Source organism: Triticum aestivum, chromosome 3D, assembly GCF_018294505.1.
Source record: "Triticum aestivum cultivar Chinese Spring chromosome 3D, IWGSC CS RefSeq v2.1, whole genome shotgun sequence".
In the NCBI taxonomy this organism is placed as follows: domain Eukaryota; kingdom Viridiplantae; phylum Streptophyta; class Magnoliopsida; order Poales; family Poaceae; genus Triticum; species Triticum aestivum.
Genome location: NC_057802.1, coordinates 474,165,229 through 474,171,228, shown reverse-complemented (window position 1 = coordinate 474,171,228; position 6,000 = coordinate 474,165,229).

Genomic DNA, 6,000 nt, shown 5'->3' with positions numbered 1-6,000 from the left:
ACAAGGAAAACTACTAGCTAACAAGAGGTGTCGGCGTCCTGGGAACGGGGGTCCCCAAACTTGCCTGCATGCGGCCCACAGCGTGGCTCCACCAGCGGCCCTATACGGCCCATCTTCACCAGCAAACACTCAAGACCCTCGCGAGGGGCCAAGCCTCGCGAGGCGGACGATGCAAGACCTCCTCAAGGGCGGCCTCACCAGGCCGGCTCGCGAGGAGCGGAGAGATCAAGGCGAGGGACACCTCGCAAGGTTTCTGTGACGCAAGCCATGATGACTGGAGCCAGGCGGACGCCAGCACGCGCAGTGTCCTCGTTTCCTCTTTGGTGCTAAAGGGGCAAGCGCATGTGAGGAGTCCTGAGGCATCAGACAAAGGTTTCCATATCGGTGCAATGAGACCAAGACCAGCAGGACGGCAGGACGGAGGTCACCGTGGAGCCCAAGACGTCGTCACCACCAGAGCCTTTGGCAGGTGAAGACCACCTTTAGTCAGGATAACTTGTACTAGTTGTCTCTCTTCGAATTTGGCTATTGTTGGATCCCTTCCCACTCAATATTTGGGGAGAGGACCAGGGCCTCTATAAATAGGACTAGCCACCACCATAGGAGGCAGACCATCTTGGATCGGAGCCATTCCATCCATAGCCACACACAAGCTCACCGAGCACAAGAGCACCTCTCCTCAGGAGGCTGTTCTTCCCTTGTAACTGTTCATCCTCAGCCCAAGACGCAATCCACCACACCACACTGGAGTAGGGTATTACACCACATCGGTGGCCCGAACCAGTATAAACTCTTGTGTCTCTCGTTCTTTGGGTTCGTCGAGCTAGGCCTTGCGACTGTAGCGAGAGAGATCTTCGTGCGCACCCCAATGTTCGAACCTCAAGGGTTTTGCCGGAACCCGAAATCCGACATTTGGCGCACCAGGTAGGGGTGCACCAGGGCCTCTCTTCGGCCATTTGACCCACCGACACTCCGCGGTTCCGATGTACGGCGACCCGAGGGCCAACGCCGATCACTGGGCGCCCAGCCCAGCCCGAACAGCGTCAACCACCCAAGAAGACCTCAACCTCGTGCCTCGGGCGACACGCGCGCTGCCAAGCGCCGTGGGGCGCGGGCGGCACAGCTCGGCGCCGTCCACCCTTACCCAACAGCGCGCGCGGGCCACCGCGGGAGCCTCCAGCTATGCCGCAGCGATGGCGCCGCACACCTGGCGGGAACAGGCAGACATGAGGGCCGCACTCATAGTTTCGCGGGAGCTGCTGCGGTGCCGACTGATGGAGAGCGGCCGAGATGCATTGCTGGAGCGCGTCGCCGAGCTACTGGATGGCGCGGCCTCGGGAGCACCGCCCTTCTGCTCCGTGCTTACGCCTTACGCCACGGCCGGGTCGCATGGCGGGCCTCGCCGCGCCTGCGTGCCCCCGGGCGCGCTAGGAGGTTTCATCGACACCGGCGCGACCAGCAGCGCCGGATGCCCAACCGCACCCGCGCCACCTCCGATGAGCGCGGGCGTGAGCGTTTCCACCCACGGCCCCAGCGGGACGCCGCCCTACCATCCTCAGGGCGGCGCGCTGGGCCGGGCAATGTGGAGCGTGGGGCACTTCGGCGAGGTCTTCGGGGCGACGGCCTCGGAGGCCTACGTGCCCCGCATGATGGACCAGGAGGACACGCCGGAAGATGACCCTAGCTCATTCCTCGAGCCAGGCTGGGAGGAGGAGGCGCTAGAAGCTGAGGCCTTCCAGGAGCCGCCCGGGAGCCTCACCGACCATGCCGGCGACAACAACTACAGGGCACCACTAATCTCTCAGGAGCAAGCTTACGCTAACCATGGGTCGCAGGAGGATCAGGTCACAGCGGCGGATGGCGGCCCCAGCTCGACAGCCCCCCGCCCACCAGGAGGAGCGCATTGGGGGCTGTAGGGAAGGATCCGGGAGCAAGGCCCCTCCCCGCATCGCGCGGAGTAGGGAATTCCCTGGAGGTAGGCCCTCTGCCGGGGAGGTGCTGGTGAGCCTTCCCCCTGCAGAGGACCCGTGGTCGCCGAGGGCACCGCTGGCGTCCCCTTTGCCCCTTGGCGTCGTCTTGGTTTCCGGATGCCCCAATGGTGGTCGAGGGTGGCGCAGGGCGGGGCCCTCGTCTGGCGATATGAAGTAAGGCTCGCGCCTGTGAAGGTCTCCGCTCATGACACTCTCACGTAATAATGAGTGGGGCTGTACATGCCCCGGAGTCTCCGGAGTGCCGCCCTCGGGCCTCGGGGGCTCCCGCCCACGTCTGTCGGGTGGTAGGTGCGACATATGCCAACGGGTGGCTTATCATTGTGGGAGCCAGTAAAACGTCGCCGGTGCCTGGAAACGGGATGAGGCGAAGACATGCACGCCGGCGAATCTTACCCAGGTTCGGGGCTCTCCGTGGAGATAACACCCCTAATCCTGCTCTGCGGGGTCTCCGCATGGTCACTAGATCAAAATGAGTAGCTACAAGTGCTCCTTGAGCTGTCGGATTCGAGGGAGAAGAAGAGCAAGGCTAGCTCTCCCTTTCTCTCTATATGGTGTGTGTAACTCTATGAGACCAACCCTTTGCATGGGTGCCCCCGGGGGGTTTATATAGGCCTACCCCCCGGGGGTACAATAGTAATCCGGCTGGGTGTGGGCCCCAGCCGTCAGTGTCTGTGTTCGCCGACTTCTCCGCCGGCCCTTGGGGCCCGCCGACTGGTGGGTCCCGCCGGCTGCTGGCCTCTTGGTCGACAGGCCGGCCCCACTGCTTCGGGGTCTTGTCGGCGGCTGGTTACTGTTGCCTCGCCCCTGATGACGAGGGCTTTGTCGAGGTAAGCGTGGCTACAGTGTGCCGCCTTGTGGGCTCTCACTGTAGCCTTACCTCGTCTTGTCTCCTTAATGTGGCACATGTTTCGAGGGAGGGGGGTAGCCGGCTTCTGGGGGCCGGCTACTCCCCTGGCCAACTAGGGGAGGCCGGGCTGCCTTCGAGCGTCTCTCTGGCTAAAGGGGCCCGCCGCCCGCGGGTCATACTGGCGTCTGTCGTGGATGACGTCGAGGCCAACATGGCTACAGTGCCGCGCCGGACGGGAGATGGCTGACCCGTACGGCGTCCTGTGGCCATGCCTGCTTCAGGATTCGGGGGTAGTGGGCTGTACTGTGGCCACGCCCCGTCTTATCACCGTTATGTGGGCATAGTTTTGGTGGGTGCGGTCTTGGCTGGCTTCTTGGAGTCGGTGTTCTTCATGGCCGGCTTTTGGGAGTCGGTGTTCTTCATGGCCGGCTTTTGGGAGTCGGTCCTTTTGGCGCCGGCTTCCTGGAGTCGGCCATCTCGTAGCTATCTTGGGGAAGGTTTCTGGGAATGGGTCGCCTTCTGAGAGTCGGCCCCCAGGATAGCCGGCCGGGGGAAGGCGGCCCTGTGCTTCGAATGTATGAAGGCTCAAATGGCCTGATAATTTCTTGAGGTGCCAGGGGGAGTCGGTTAGGCTACCCATGGCTATTTACTCCGACAGTAGTCCCCGAAGCTGATTGAGCTTCGAGGTTGGGTGGGAGTCAAGAAGCTCGGTCGGCTTCCCATCTTGACGAGCCGGCAGCTGGGAGCCGGCTTCGGTTGGGTGTGCCGTCTTGGTGAATTTTTTTGAAGTCGGAGGGCGGGAGTCTGCGGCCCGCGCGCCAGGCTGCGGGCCGGCCACTCGCCGCCTGCGAACCATGTGGCATCCCTTGGCCAAAAAGCCTGCCAGCCCACGCGCGCGACAAGACGTCGCCGCAGGCCGGGGGCCCGCCACTCCTATGCCCGGGCCCAGGCGTGGATTCTCTGCGGCCCAAAGTCGCTCGCACGTCTTCCTGCGGCGGTTTCGGCACGTCTTTAGTGCGCAGTTAATCGCGGGGCGTGGGGGAAGTGGGGGCAGTTAATCCCACGTCCTACTCCACGCCTCGCCTCCTCGGCTTCGCCGCGCGAGGCTATAAGTAGGGGGAGGGGAGGAAGCGGCAGGCGCTCGCACACCCCTTTCCTCTCCGCCATCTTCTTCCTTCTGCTCTCACTCTCAGCAGCGTCTCGCCGCCGTACCGTTCCACCACTCCCTTCTCCGCCGCCGCGCTCATTCTCGCCGGCCTCACACCGCGATGCAGTACGGCGAGGATTGGGACGGCTCCAATGTCCATGAGGACCACGTCGAGTTCCTCCGCAAGACGCGGCGGCTGCCCGGCGCGGACAAGGTGCGGGTCCGTCTTGCGCCCGCGAGGGAGATCACGCCGGAGCCGGAGGAGGGAGAGCGGGTGGTCTTCCGCTCGCATTTCTTGCGCGGCATCGGCTTGCCCGCGAGCGCCTTCTTCCGCTCCTTTCTTGAATTCTACCAACTCCAGCCGCACCACCTCACCCCGAACACGGTGGTGCTGCTGTCCGCCTTCGTCACCTTGTGCGAAGGCTACCTCGGCGTCCTCCCCACCCTCGAGCTCTGGGGGGAGTTCTTCCAGTCCAAGCTGGGCACGCGTATGCAGGGTGTGCCGGCTCAGAGTGGTGCCTTCATCGCGATGCGGAGGGTGACAGCCGACAACCCCTTCCCCGTCATCACGCTGATCTAGTCGGTGAAGCTATGGCAGAAGTCATACTTCTATGTGAAGAACGTCGCCCCGCAAGGCGATTACGTCAATCTGCCGGCTTACGAAGCCGGCCCGCCGGCGGGTAGGCGGCCCCAGTGGTCCTATCGGGCCGTGATGTTGACGCCGGCTAGAGCCGCGGCTGTCGCCCGACTGCGGGTGATGATCCAGTCGGAGGACCTATCTGGGCCCGACCTACTGGCCGCCTTCGTCACGCGCCGGGTGCTTCCGCTCCAGAGCCGCCCTCATCTAATCTGTCAGATGAGCGGCCAGCTCGATCCGAGTCGGATGTGCACCAAAGACATGCCGCACGACGAAGTGGCCCACATGGTGAACTACCTTGCGAACTGCAAGCTCTCCGCAGAGTGGCAGTTTGGCAAGGAGCCATATTGCCGAGCTCACCCGCCACCCACGGTATGTTCTCTTTTTTCCCTTTCTTCTCTCAGCTTTGTCGCCGAGTTCCTTTTGGCCGACTCTGACTAGCCGGCTTGTCTCGACAGAGCCCTGTCCTTCGGCCTGCAGGCAGGTCAGACGTGGAGCGCCGATTCGTCCCCGACCGAACGGAGCATGACCTGGAGGACCCCGATTTGGGGGCGGCCGCCATGGATGACAACACCGAGGCGGGCGGTGGCCAAGCCGGCGGCGAGGCAGGCGGCTCCAGGCTTGGAGTCAGCTTCGACGATTGGCCGGACGACGACGAGGCGGAAGTCGTTCCACGCCGCCAGCCGGCGTCTGGCCATGGCGCGGGTCCTTCCGCCGCGCCGCCTGCTCGGGGCGGCGGGCAAAAGCGTCGTGCCGCATCGGGCTTGTTCGGCAGTCGGCCGAAGAAGCCCAGAGGCGGGGCAGCGGCGACCAGGCGGGAAGAGGCGGCCGCGAAGGCGGCCCGCTTCCGCAAGGCGGTGAAGAGCCGCAGACGGTGTCGGTGTAAGTATATACTCCTTCACGTACTCTTTCTTCTTTTCTCCGCTAGTTCCTGAGTCCTTGTCCCTTCTCAAAAAGCCAAGGCTCCATTGTCGCTCGAGCGGGCTGCTGCCGCCTCCGTCGTTGGGTCGCCGGGAGGATCTGGGAGCACTACTCGCCGCGTGGACCCCCGTGCCGATCTTCAGGCAGCGACGGAGCGAAACGCGCGGGAGGCGCGAGAGGCGGAGGCATTGAGGGCGGCCGCCGCCAAGGCGGCGTAGGAGGAGGCGGCGAAGGCGCGCGCCGACGCCGCGGCTGCGGCGATGGCGGAGGGGGCCTTGCTGGTCACCCCACTACGCGTCGCAGCGCCTGGGGCCCAAGAGCCCTCGCCAGAAGGAGCCGGCGGTGACCAGCCGGGACTGGAGAGGGAGGACGACGTCGTCGTCCTGGAGAGGGTGGCGGCACCGGCCCCGCCGACTGGGGCGACTCAAGGCGGCCGGCCTAACCCGCCGCCTGTGCA